Genomic DNA, 14,426 nt, shown 5'->3' with positions numbered 1-14,426 from the left:
CACACACTGCAAGATGCTTGAAGTCCAGTGTGAAGTTTCCACAGTCTGTGTTGATTTGGGGAGCCATGTCATCTTCTGGTGTTGGACCACTGTGCTTCATTAAGTCCAGGGTCAACGCAGCCGTCTACCAGGAGATTTTGGAGCACTTCATGCTTCTTCCACAGACAAGCTCTATGGGGAAGCTGACTTCATTTTCCAGCAGGACTTGGCACCTGCCCACACTGCCAAAATCAACAAAACCTGGTTCAATGACCGTGGGATTACTGTGCTTGATTGGCCAGCAAACTCACCTGACCTGAACCCCATAGAGAATCTATGGGGCATTGCCAAGAGAAAGATGAGAGACATGAGACTGAACAATGCAGAAGAGCTGAAGGCCACTATTGAAGCATCCTGGTCTTCCATAACACCTCAGCAGTGCCACAGGCTGATCGCTTCCATGCCACGCCGCATTGAGGCAGTAGTTGCTGTAAAAGGGGCCCAAACCAAGTACTGAGTACATATGGATGTTTATACTGTTCAGAGGTCCGATATTGTTCTATGTACAATCCTTGTTTTATTGATGTAATATTCTAATTTTCTGAGATTGTGGATTTGGGGTTTTCATGAGCTGTAAGCCATAATCATCACAATTATGACAAATCACGGCTTGAACTATCTTGCTTTGCATGTAATGAGTCTCTCATATATTAGTTTCACCTTTTAAGTTGCATTAGTGAAATAAATGAAGTTTTGCATGATATTCTAATTTTTCGAGTTTCACCTGTAAAGGAAGGGGCGGGGATAGTGGTGACATCATTGCCGAGATATGGTCATATTCAGACAATGATGTCATGATCTATGCCCCACCCATTTGCCTACGTGGCCATGTAAGGGAATGGGCGGGGTGAAGTCGGTGGTTGCTAAGGTCACAGCTGTTGCAGGCAGCCGTTGCTTCCCTAGAAACCAGTGACAGCCAGAAGCCGTCACATTCGTCTGCACCAAATGCTGTAAACGTTTGATGTTCAGAAGAATGTGGGAGGAGCCAGTGTTCATCCAATGTTCTGTTTAGACACGGAGCTCCTCCCTAATGCAGATTATTGTCCGTGTGTGGAAGTGACTGTATCTGGCAGACAGGGATCTGTATGTGTGTGTGTATCACTGCCCGCCACACCACTCACATCACACACTTCAGCCAATCTGCCCTAAATCATGTGTGCGGGGGTGGGGCAGGGGAAGAAGTTATCACACCAGGATTCTAGATTGAAGGATCACTTGGGGGATCCTCTGAAGGGTGTGGGGATCACTTGCCTGCTCCACACTCTTTAGATTGAATCAGATTGTATGAAAGATTTGTATCTGCCTGTGTGTGTCCAGTCAGATAAATGTGGGAGAGTCTCCCTCCAGTGGTGGTCAGCAGTATTGCAGGCTGTGAGAACTGTATCATAGCTGGTTTTATCTTCCCAAATAAACCAATCCCTCATTTCTCCTCCACCATTTAAGATTCTCATTTCGGTTAGCAAGTCACCATGGACATGATTTCCTTGACATCCAACATTGGTGTCAGTGAGATAAAATAAGTCCTATTGTTGGTGTCAGTGAGAATAAAGTGTAACTCCAGCCCAGCATTGGTGGTCAGTGGTGGTACTTACCTGATCACACACTCCCGCTCCCTCTCTGCTGATGTTGGAGTTCTACTATCACTGACAGAAAGGAGATCACAGCTCCCAACAGTTGGCTATAATTTCAGTGCCTGGTGATGGAATCCAGAGAGTGTTCCAGACGTCAATGGTAAGGCTGTAATCACACTATGAGATATTTCTCAGGGCTGCAGTTCCTCTGAACTCCACAAGATGGTGATCTGACTTCTACTCAAATAGGAAGTCTCCAAGGAGAGGGGTGTGGCTGCAGAGTGGAGCTCCACTGAAGACAGGAAGCATGGGCCTCCACTCCACTTCTTTTTTTTTTTTACTGAACTTTATTGTGACTCTCTGCAGCTTGAGCTCCACTACAGGAAGTGGAGGTCACGTGATTTCTGTGTAGAGTGGAGCTCCACTACAGGAAGTGGAGGTCACATGATTCCTGTGTAGAGTGGAGCTCCACTACAGGAAGTGGAGGTCACGTGATTCCTGTGTAGAGTGGAGCTCCACTAAAGGAAGTGGAGGTCATATGATTTCTGTGTAGAGTGCATAGTTGCCAACAGTCCCGATTTTCCCGGGACAATCCTGATTTTGGGACCCTCGTCCCGATCGGAGGCTGTCCCGAATCGGGATTTGCCCAGGGAAAATCGGGAATGTTTGCAATTTGCATTTTTGGGAAATTGGCTTCAGTAAAATGGTGGCCGGTCCCACCGCCGCCGCTAGATCGCTCCCCCTTGTGTTCAATGGAGAGAGGAAGGGGGCTCGATCCATGCAGCCAATGAATCGGCTTCACCTCTCGCACGGATCGGCCCCTCCCATCTCCACTGAACACATGGCGCCGGCGGCCGCTGTATGTGCTTACTGCTGGGGCCTGGGGGCATTATGGGAGGGGAGGGTCTGCACTGATGGAGGGGGGTCTGCTGAGGGCGTCTGCACTGATAGAGGGGGGGCTGCTGAGGGGGTCTGCACTGATAGAGGGGGGTCTGCTGAGGGGGTCTGCACTGATGGAGGGGGGTCTGCTCTGAGGGGGTCTGCACTGATGGAGGGGGTTCTGCTCTGAGGGAGTCTGCACTGATGGAGGCGGGGTCTGCTGAGGGGGTCTGCACTGATGGAGGGAGGTCTGCTCTGAGGGGGTCTGCACTGATGGAGAGGGGTCTGCACTGATGGAGGGGGGTCTGCTCTGAGGGGGTCTGCACTGATGAAGAGGAGTCTGCTCTGAGGGGGTCTGCACTGATGGAGGGGGGTCTGCTCTGAGGGGGTCTGCACTGATGGAGGGGGGTCTGCCCCGAGGGCATCTGCACTGATGGAGGGGGGTCTGCTCTAAGAGGGTCTGCACTGATGGAGGGGGGTCTGCTCTGAGGGGGTCTGCACTGATGGAGGGGGGTCTGCTCTGAGGGGGTCTGCACTGAGGGTGGTCTGCACTGATGGAAGGGGGTCTATACTGACTATGCTGGGGGCACCTGATGCAAGGACAGACTCTGCTGGGGGCACCTGATGCAAGGAGGGACTCTGCCGGGGGCACCTGATACGTGGACAGACTCTGCTGGGGACACCTGATGCAAGGACAGACTCTGCTGGGGACCCATGATGCAAGGACAGACTCTGCTAGGGGCACCTGATGCAAGGATGGACTCTGCTGGTGGTACCTGATGCAAGGATGGACTCTGCTGGTGGCAGGCAACGTGTAAGGTGACACGCTCAGGGATCCCACTGATTCGGCATTATGGTGAGTTGAATGATTTAATTTTATATTACAATGTAATAATAGAAATAATGCACTTCAATCATCCTGACACCATAACAATCATGGTGCCGGGATGATTGAAGCGCTAACACCAGGTGTTTGGAATATCTTTATCTGCTAATTGTTAAACTTTTTAGAATACACATATTTCTATTGTTGTGTAGGATCTGGGGCTGCTGTCCCTTCATTCCTCTCTCCCCCTTTCCCTCTCCATCCCTTATTCATCTCAGACTCTAACCAAACCCCCTTTGAGCCACGCCCAATTAAGCCACGCCAACTATTTCATGTAAACCACACTGATTATTTGCCGCGTCTTCTCTTTGATTGCTAAGCCACGCCTACAAACGCATGCCCCACCCCCTAATTATTATACGGCTCCGCCTACAGCCAAAAAAGTGTCCCACATTTTTTTTTTTTTGCAATGTTGGCAACTATGAGAGTGGAGCTCCACTACAGGAAGTGGAGGACACGTGATTCCTGTGTAGAGTGGAGCTCCACTACAGGAAGTGGAGATCATATGATTTCTGTGTGGAGTGGAGCTCCACTACAGGAAGAGGAAGTCACATGATTTCTGTGTGGAGTGGAGCTCCACTACAGGAAGTGGAGGTCACATGATTTCTATGTAGAGTGGAGCTCCACTACAGGAAGTGGAGGACACATGAGTGGAGCTCCAGTGACTGCAGTCTTCAGCACATACTTATCTATTCTGTTATTATTTATTAAGCCTGAGATTTGCAGAAATACAAGAAGATATATTTTTGGGAGGTTTTGTACTTTCTGGTAAAGTGTTCTCCTTGTAAAAACAATTTTTTATTATTTACCAATGTACATTTCTGGTGATGATGGAAGTTCATGTTTATGTTGGAAGAAGAATACAATCCATGTCTCTAATCACAATCTCATTGTCTTTGTTTGCCCTCCTTCATATCAACTAACAGGACGAAGACTGAGACACACATTAATCTCCACACAAAAAATGGTTTACGGTTCAATGGTATGTCGTCATTAAACCTCCATCTTCATGAAAATCATATCTGTTCTGGTGCAAATATTATCCACTTAATGATAGACATGTGCACACTGAAATATTTTATTTTGGAATTTCGGTTTCGTCCGAAAAATAAAAATATTTCGTTACTTCCAAAATCCGATTTTATTGATTTTGTTTCATTAAAAATGCATTCGTCCGAAAATCCGAATGAATTAATGTCGAATCTATCAATTGAAGGCTTATGGTGTCTGTCGGATGTTCTAAGAAGATTCGACGAAGCAGCTAAAGTAAACTGTACAACGCTGCGATCGTACATTTCCAGTCGGATGCTCTGCCCACAAGTTATAGTATAATTCGAATGTTGTTTGACTAGTAATATTGTAATTATTAATTATTATTACTAGTCAAACAACATTAGAATTCTTCTATAGCCTATTTGACCGTAAATGTCCGCTTGTGGTGATCGTATGTTTTCAGCTGCTTCATCGAATCTTCATGTAGAACTATTATATTTTTGATCGTATCGAATGATACAATACTTGTTTGTTTCTGTTCATGTAGAACGGTCTACCTCAACAGTCAGCCAATGGAATTACATATTGAAATTCAAGCATATAACTTTCTTCCTGTTCGCTCTGTGCTCCTAACGGTTCCAAGTGTGATGGCGGCATCCGACGGTGGCTTCAGGCAGTTTGACCCCATGGAGGTTTCTGGCCCTTCTATGGAGGCAGCAGCAGCAGCACCACCCCCTCCATGAAAAAAGTGCAGGAGGGGGACACAAGCTGCAACCAGCAGGAAGCGTAACCTTACGCAGACTCACATTGAGTCCCAGGTCCTTGTAAGGGAAACGCTTCCTTGCTGGATGCAGCTGTGTGGCCCCCGCTCCAGGGAGACCACTTTAGAGTGGAAGCGGGAGAAGTGGGAGGAGATCTCTCGAAAAGTTGAGGTGATACAGCGTCATCAGTGTGACCTGTCTGCCTGTAGTAAAAAATTCAGCGACATAAAACGGTAAGTAATGTGTCTGATTATTTTATTTTTTTACATTTTAGAAATTGCATATTATGCCCAAAAACATGTCCCCCCCCCACACACACATAAACATATATTATTGTTATCACATGTGATGTCAGTAAAGTTCAGTGAATTTTTTTTTTTTAAAAAAAGGAAAAATAATTTTCAAATCATCCTCCCTCCTGTGAAAAACCTCATTTGCGCATAGGTGTGCCAAGCCTACACATGAAAGCATAGTTTGCACATGTTACATATTATCACCACGATCGTTGTGAGAGGAATGTTTCCATGGCCGTTATTTGTTCTTATCACTAAACTGATGAGCAGTAAGTGCTTTTATGTTTCACTTCACCACCTGTAGGTTCCGCCCCCTTTCTGACCAGGCCGTATTCTGCTATTTAGCACGCTGCATGTTAACTGACAATTGCGTGCTCCTGCGATGTACTACCCAAATGAAATTTACGCCCTTTTCCCACGAAATATAGAGCTTTTTTTTGGTGGTATTCAATCACCGCTGGGTTTTACATTTTTTGTTATTGAAACAAAAAAAAAAAAAAGAGTTAAATATTAAAAAAAAGAAAAAATTGTTGTGTTCCGGTTTCTGGACTTAACCAGCTTGTGGAGCCACCGTATGTTTACTATGGGAGGGTCCGCATCCGCAAGTGGTTAATGCTTTGCAAAAGAAACAAGAAAGGAAATTTTCACCATACACAGTTTACACAAGCATGTAATTAGAAAGGTGGACTGGACATTAATTTACTCGGCACAATCCTGTCTTTTATATTTTATTGTACACCAAAAAGCAGACGTTTTTCATTTTTCTTAAAATAAATTTGGCTAATAAATCAATGTGCAAATCTTGTGCTACATGAAAAAATGCGCCTAATACAAAAATTCCATTTGCATTAATTAATTCTACAGGTTCATTCTACATTTGTTTCATGTGTTGATGTAATTTTCAGATTACAATTGTAGTTTAATTATGGAACCCGTTTCTCTTCTCTTTTTGTTTTGCAGCACCATAGCGAGTAAACGCAGGCAGGCGGGGCGCAGAGGGAAGCAGGTGCCTACCCTCCTCTACGAGGCCAATATGACATGACATGTTCCTGACCCCCGCACTCTATACACAGGACTGTATATGACATGTTCCTGACCACCGCACTCTATACACAGGACTGTATATGACATGTTCCTGACCACGGCACTCTATACACAGGATTGTATGTGACACGTTCCTGACCACTGCACTCTATACACAGGACTGTATATGACATGTTCCTGACCACTGCACTCTATATGACATGTTCCTGACCACCGCACTCTATACACAGGACTGTATATGACATGTTCCTGACCACTGCACTCTATACACAGGGCTGTATATGACACGTTCCTGACCACCGCACTCTATACACAGGGCTGTATATGACATGTTCCTGATCACCGCACTCTACACACAGGACTGTATATGACATGTTCCTGACCACTGCACTCTGGGACATTATTTCTGGTTATCTCTATACTGATGACCTGTAAAGGATTTAAAGCGTCATCTATGAGCAATTTTGGGTACCAAAGATTTTCCTCATTGCACCAACACACAGAATATTTTTTTCCATGTAATACATATTTTTATTATAGTTTTACTTATAACAAGATTGCAGTCATAGAATCGGGAAATAATAAAGGAAGAAATCCAATTGGTCAGGAAAATGACTTGTCTGTAATGTGGAGGCGGAGTCATTATTAGTTTGTGTACAATACAATACACAACCTGTTACATTATTATAACAAAGTATTGTAGAAAAGATCACACTATAGAAAATGGGGGAAAAGTAGAAAATAAACCCGGATATGAAGGTAACATTTGTGTACGAGGAACACCTTAACAATTACCACCATTTTATTCTCCAGGGCCTCTGCTTTCAGAAAATATATGTTTGGGGATTTTATCTAATCTTCAGGCCCAAAATCTCCATATTACCATGTGTGCAAAAATAATGGAAAACCAGCTCTAGCAGTGAAAGGGTTAATGTGAGCTAGATGGGATCACTCTGCTGTGGTCACACTCTAAACATTAGAGCTCCCCCTAGCTGCAGCCTGGTAATAACATTGCTAGGAGGTCTATTCATTTACCTGCTACATACTTCCCATCTTTATATAAATGTCTCCTGACATTTAGGGGTCTATTCATAAATAATTTACATAATAATTCACCCAATGAAAATACATGTACATTCCTTCTGTGTGAATGAGGGAAAAATGGAGTTTATCTGGCTATTTGCTGTCAAATAATTTCCATTGATTTAAAATAGAAAATACTACATTTGCCACTAGCTGGAGAAAATTGCTATTATACTTAGCGCCATCTAAAGTCCAAACATAGTATTTCCCATTTTAATTCAATGGTTAGTCTAATAGTGTTGGCTTATTTAAGCGATATCCTTCAGTGTGTACTGTACTGATAAGTGTATGAGTATGATCTCAGGTATTAGTATGAAGACATGTCTGATGAAGGAGACTAAGAGGTCTATTTTTCAAAAAAATTATTGGACTAATGTGACAATCATTCATCCAGCTGTTACAATTTATGGCTGTGATTTACCACAGTGATTTCCTATGATCATCAGCTCCATCTAGTGGCCATAATCTGGTATTTTTCCTGAAATACCTCAATTAGTGCAATACTGCATTATGGTCATTAGATGGAGTCAAGGAAATCAGAGTATGAAATAAAATACGGCCAATATTCATCATGGCTGGACGAATGCCAGTCATAATCGTTCTAAGTGTTTGTGAAATCTTACACCACAAAATGTACTCAGCCAATGAAAGGTAATGACTCCATTTTTATTTTTCTCCTGCTATCAATGGCCAACACGGTACAACACTTCATCCATGTCTTTGGTGATCTCTGATCTCCTTATGAACTGTTTCTTACATGATGAAGATCAGCCATGGAGTATATCTGAGGTGTATATCAGGGTGTGCTTCTTCCCCACATGAGAGCTGTGATGTCCAGCAACAATAATATAGAAGACATTTTCCGCACTCAAGGCACTAATACACCTCAAGTGTTGTGTGAGATCCCTGATGTACAGAAAGACAGGACTTCAGTGAGGAACAATTCCCTCACTCATGACAGGAAAGTGGCTTCTCCCCTGTGTGAGGTCTCTGATGTTTGTTAAGACTGGACCTATCTGAAAAACATTTCCCGCACTCAGGACAAGAATACGGCTTCTCCCCCGTGTGAGATCTCTGATGTGTGTAAAGATTGGACTTCTGTGAAAAACATTTCCCGCACTCAGAACAGGAATACGGCTTCTCTCCTGTGTGAGATCTCTGATGTGTGTAAAGATGGGACTTCTGTGAGAAACATTTCCCGCACTCAGGACAGGAAAGTGGCTTCTCCCCTGTGTGAGATCTCTGATGTCTGTTAAAACTGGACCTATCTGAAAAACATTTCCCGCACTCAGGACAAGAATACGGCTTCTCTCCCGTGTGAGATCTCTGATGTGTGTAAAGATTGAACTTCCCTGAAAAACATTTCCCGCACTCAGGACAGGAATATGGCTTCTCTCCTGTGTGAGATCTCTGATGTGTGTAAAGATCAGACTTTTGTGAAAAACATTTCCCACACTCAGGACAGGAATATGGCTTTTCCCCCGTGTGAGATCTCTGATGTATGTGAAGACTGTATTTCACTGAAAAGCTTTTCCCACACTCAGGACAGGAATACGGCTTCTCTCCTGTATGAGATCTTATATGCACATTAAGTTTAGATTTAGAAGGGAAACACTTGCCACACTCAGTACAGGAAAACCTCTTCTCTGTTGGAAGGACGGCACCGTATCTCACAGTTTGAGGTTCCTCAGGATAAGAGGAATACGATGGTCCATCTACACTGTGTGGTGCCGGATGGAAATTTGAGGTAGTCGGGTTTTCTCCTGGACTATACTGTGTGATGTCCTCATCTTCTACTTTACAGTCTGGAGACAAAGTGAGACAATCCTCTGAGGCTTTCCTCATCTCCCGTCCATCTACTAAAATAGAAATAAAAAGATTATTACTAGACTTGAGCTGATTGGTTCCCCTAAACAGGACTCTGCCCACATCAGGCAGCTTTGTCTCTGAGGATCTTACCTTGAGGGTGGAATTGTAACTAGTAAAAGGGTCCTCTGTAGGGCGGCAACTAATGATTATTTTCAAAAAAACAATAATTGGCCAACTATTTAGTTATTAATTGACCAAGTCTCAAGAGACACAGCCGTGCTCTTGAGCAAGCATGGGTTAAAGTCTTTACCTTGTACAAATCTGCCCTTCTCAAATACAACTCCTGCTTCCACACTGCTAAACAAACCTATTACAACCCTCTCATCCAAACCTCATCAAACTTTTCTACCCTTAATTCCTTACTTCATCTCCCACTGCCCTCACCCAACAACTTGCTTACCACTGAACAGATTGCCAACCATTTCAAAAGCAAAATCGACACAATTCGCAAGGAGATATCCAGCATTCAACTTCCTCCGCTACCCAACACATCGGGTCCAACACCACACTCAATACTCTCTTCCTTCTGCCCAGTTACCACCGATGAAGTTGATAAACTCCTCTCCATGGCCCACCTCACCACCGGTCCCCTGGACCCTGTACCCTCTCAATTACTGCGACCACCTTCCCGCTCTATCCTCAACTCCCTAACCCACATCTTCAACCTCTTCCTCTCCTCTGGCTCCTTTCCTTCCCCGCCCAAACATGCACTGGTTACCCCCGTACTTAAAAAACCCTCACTAGACCCCACCTGTTTGAATAACTTAAGACCCATCTCCCTGCTCCCATTTGCCTCCAAGCTCATCGAACGCCTTGTCCATGACCGAATGAGTCACTGCCTCATGGACAACAACCTTCTCGACCCCCTAAAGTCCGGCTTCCGTCCTCAACATTCCACTGAAACTGCCCTACTAAAACTCACCAATGACCTACTAACTGCTAAAACCAATGGCCATTACTCCATACTCATACTCTTAGACCTCTCTGCTGCCTTTGACATAGCTCCTCCTCAGCAAACTACACTCCCTTGGCCTCCGTGATTCTGCTTTATCCTGGTTCTCCTCCTACCTATCTCAGCGCACTTTCAGTGTCACTTACAACTCCATCTCCTCCACTCCTCTTCCTCTCTCTGTTGGGGTACCCCAAGGCTCTGTCTCTGGGCTTCTCCTATTCTCACTCTATACCTCTTCCCTGGGCCAGTTACTAACCTCCCATGGCTTCCAATACCACCACTATGCCGACGACACCCAGATCTATCTCTCCACTCCTCAACTCACCCCCTCGGTCTCCTCACAGATCTCAAAGTTACTTATTGACATATCGGTATGGATGTCACACCACTTCCTCAAACTCAACTCTATGACCTGGGCCCTCCTGTCCCTTCTGTATTGAACTGTAATTGTGTTGTTCCCTCCTCTACATTGTAAAGGGCTGCGTAAACTGTTGGCGCTATATAAATCGTGTATAATAATAATGTATAATAACCTTGGAGATGTTGTGGAGGTTGAGGCAGCAAATTTTGGAGAACGATAGAATGTGGGGCCAAAAGGTTATTTCAGAGTCCAGGATTACACCTAGGACCTTGGCGTGGGGGGACAAGTTGATAGTTGAGCCGTTGATATTGACAGAGAAATCAGGGGAAGTGGCACATGGGGAGGAAATATTATGAGCTCAGTTTTAGATAGGTTGAGTTTGAGGAAGTGGTGTGACATCCAGGCTGATATGTCTGCTAGTAATTTGGTGATGCGTGAGGAGACAGATGGAGAGAGCTGGGGGGTGGAGAGAAAGATTTGGGTGTCACCAGCATAGAGATGATATTGAAAGCCATGGGAGGCAATCAACTGACCCAGGGAGGAGGTGTAGATTGAGAAAAGGAGAGGTCCAAGAACAGAACCTTAGGGGACCCCAACAGAGAAAGGAAGAGGAGGAAGTAGAGTTGTAAGTGACACTGAAGGAGCGGTGGGATAGGTAGGATGAGAACCAGCGAAGAGTACAGTCACAGAGACCAAAGGAGTGGAGTTTATTGAGGAGGAGGGGGTGGTCCACTGTGTCAAAGGCAGTAGAGAGATCCAGGAGAAGTAGTAAAGAATATTGTCCGCTGGTTTTAGCCGTTAGTAGGTAATTTGAGAGTTTAATGAGAGCAGTTTCCATGGAGTGTTGAGGGCAAAATCCAGACTGAAGGGGATCAAGAAGTTTGATCATGGTCAGATAGTCGCTCAGTTGGTTGTAGACCAGTCTTTCAACAAGTTTGGAGGAGAAGGCGAGTAAGGAGATGGGACGTAGGTTGTTAAGATTGGTGGGGTCCAGTGAGGACTTTTTAAGTATGGGGGTGACTAGCGCATGTTTTAGAGAGTTTGGGAAGATTCCACAAGAGAGGGAGAGGTTGAAAATGTGAGTTAGAGAGTGTAGAATTGAGTCACAAGGTGAGCATAGCATTTGCGAGGGAGCAGGTGGTTAGATGAGTGTTAGATAAAAGTTTAGCAACCTCATTAATAGTAGCAGGGTTGAATGAGGGAAGTAATGATTGCATCTGTGGACATGGGGTGTTGCATGGGGGAAGTTTTTGCGCGTTGGAGATCTCCTCATAAATTGTATCAATCTTAGTTTTTAAGTGATTGGCGATCTCCTGGGCAGTGAGTGAGTTGGTGGGTGGAGGCAGTGGAGGACAGAGTAGAGGTGTGAAGGTAGAGAAGAGTTGACGTGGACTGGATGAGAAGGTGTTAATGAGTGTGATAAAGTAGGTCTGTTTGGCAGTGTGGAGGCAGGAATAGTATTTTAGGAGGGCAGATTTATATTGTGTGAACTCTTCCTGGAACTTAGTCTTATGCCACAGACGCTCAAGAGTGTGGCTACGTTTTCTGAGACTTCTGGTGTTGTCTGTTTGCCAGGGTAGTAGCAGTCGGGGCCTAATTCTGCGTGTAGTGAGGGGGGCAAGCTTGTCTGGGTAGGAAGACAGTGAGTGGTTGTAGATAAAAGTGGCTAGGTTGGGGGGGTGGCCTGATACAGCATGGAGTAGGACGTGTGGGACCCAAGATCTGTCCAATACTCCTGTTTAAACATCAATCCTGTTACTCAGCAACCTCCTGCAGCAGCCTGGCATACCCCCCGGGGGCCCTCCACATATACTGACTTGATTCAGCGGGCCTCTGATCGGACGGGGGCTCCGAACGGCACGACGACCCCTCGGCGGCGGCAGCCACAACTACAGGCCACGGCTTCGGCCTAGTCGGCTCCAGCGGCCATCTTGCTCCTCCTGGCCTCCTCATCAATACTCCTTCCTGGCTTCCCTGATGTCTGGCTCTCCCACCACACACAGACTCTGCTCCACGGGCTTCCGGTCAGGGGTCTAAGTGGAGTGGTACCCTCCCGCACGGCGACAGCCTCAAATCCAGGCCGCGGCTTCTGCCTAGTCCTGAGGTCCGGCGGCCATCTTGCTTCTCCCGGCCTCTACAAAAGCGCTGTGTCCTGGCCCCTCTGTTATCTGGCTCCCCCACCAAGCGATGATCCTGCTGCACCGGCTTCTGACTGGAGGTCTGAACTGAGCAGTGCCCTCCCACACAGCGGCAGCCCCAAATCCGGACCGTGGCTTCGGCCTAGTCTTGGCGGCCATCTTGGTACTCCCGGCCTCTTCACCAGCACTACATCCATCCTTCCTGGACTCTGCACCCAGTAAAGTGGATCACATAGCCCACATACTGCTCCCTACAACCCCTCCAGGGACTTCACAGTGCTCAGACCTACAGATGACTTCTGCATCCTCCAGGTGAGTGGCACCCATTTTGCTACTCTCTACCGGACACCCCTGACCTTCCCATCTCTCCTCTGCTTGATCTAGCCCCGGCTGATAATCTCAGTGCCCCTGCCCGCCAAAGCATTGTCCTTACCCAAGTCTGCTGGGGATACTCGGACACATCGGGGGTGAACGGGGACTGAGGGCTTGTCCTCGGCGATACGCGTGGCGACCATCTTGCCATTCCTGACCTTCAAACTCCCCCAGTTCACCCTCTGTGCCAACTCCGCAACCGCTCAGCCAGCTACATTTGCCACCTCTTACTAACAGTCATGGCCCCGACGAAACCCAAGTCCGACACGGCTGCCAAACTTGATAAGTACCGCCGACAGGATAAAGACAACCTGGGGGAAGATGGCAGCACCGCGTCGGAGGGGAGGGAGGTGGCGGGCGCGGACACGGATAGAGTGCTGGAAGCCATCTCTGCACTCCAGGCTGCCTTCACGACCAAAATTGAAGAGGTGAAGGTAGATGTCTCACTGGTCTGACAAGACCTCCATAAGCTCAAGGAGCGAGTTAAGACATCGGAGACCAGACTAGGAGAGGTGGAGGACGCGATCCCGCCATTACAGACTACCTCTGAACGCATGCAATACCAGATCAACCAACTCCTGTCAAAGCAAGATGACATGGAGAACAGGCTTCATAGGTGCAACCTTCGCTTCATTGGCCTGCCAGAGGGGACGGAGGGGAAAGACCCTACCACATTCCTGGAACAATTACTAATTACAACATATGGCAGGGAGGCCTTCTCGCCCACGTTTGCCGTCGAAAGAGCGCATCGCATGCCCGCTAGGCCGCCACTACAAGGTGCCCCTCCCCGCACATTTATCGCTAAATTATAAAGATCGTGATACAACGCTGCGCATGGCAAGGGTGAAAGGTAATATACCCATTGGCAATGTCAAGGTAGCCATCTTCCCTGATTTTTCCACTGAAGTACAGAAGCGCAGACAAAACTTCACAGAAGCCAAGAGGCGCCTGCGCATCAAAAATCTTAAATACTCAATGTTATTTCCCGCACGCCTTCGTGTGGCCGAGCCATTTTCTTTGAAACCCCTGAAGATACCATCGCCTGGCTGGAGCGCCGAGATAACAGGAAAGAGAATGAATAACCCACCATATACAGCACATGGCCGTGTACTGCAGAAAGGGACCACAGGCCTCTTTTCTTACAACATGAGGGACATTGCCCTAAGTATCTCAGAAGAAACTACA

At 46.3% G+C, this 14,426-nt stretch overlaps 1 protein-coding gene and 2 pseudogenes across 1 annotated transcript in view; 1 reads left to right on the top strand and 2 right to left on the bottom strand.

Moving 5' to 3' along the window:
• Positions 1-14,426, top strand: part of LOC141122009 (uncharacterized) — a 340,305-nt pseudogene that overhangs the window by 101,544 nt on the left and 224,335 nt on the right.
• Positions 1-14,426, bottom strand: part of LOC141122024 (uncharacterized) — a 245,510-nt gene that overhangs the window by 122,475 nt on the left and 108,609 nt on the right. The window lies entirely within an intron of this gene.
• Positions 8,426-14,426, bottom strand: part of LOC141122063 (uncharacterized) — a 309,667-nt pseudogene continuing 303,666 nt past the window's right edge.

The sequence above is a fragment of the Aquarana catesbeiana genome, unplaced genomic scaffold, assembly GCF_042186555.1.
Source record: "Aquarana catesbeiana isolate 2022-GZ unplaced genomic scaffold, ASM4218655v1 unanchor237, whole genome shotgun sequence".
NCBI classification, from domain to species: domain Eukaryota; kingdom Metazoa; phylum Chordata; class Amphibia; order Anura; family Ranidae; genus Aquarana; species Aquarana catesbeiana.
This window is presented reverse-complemented; position numbering and strand designations above follow the sequence as displayed.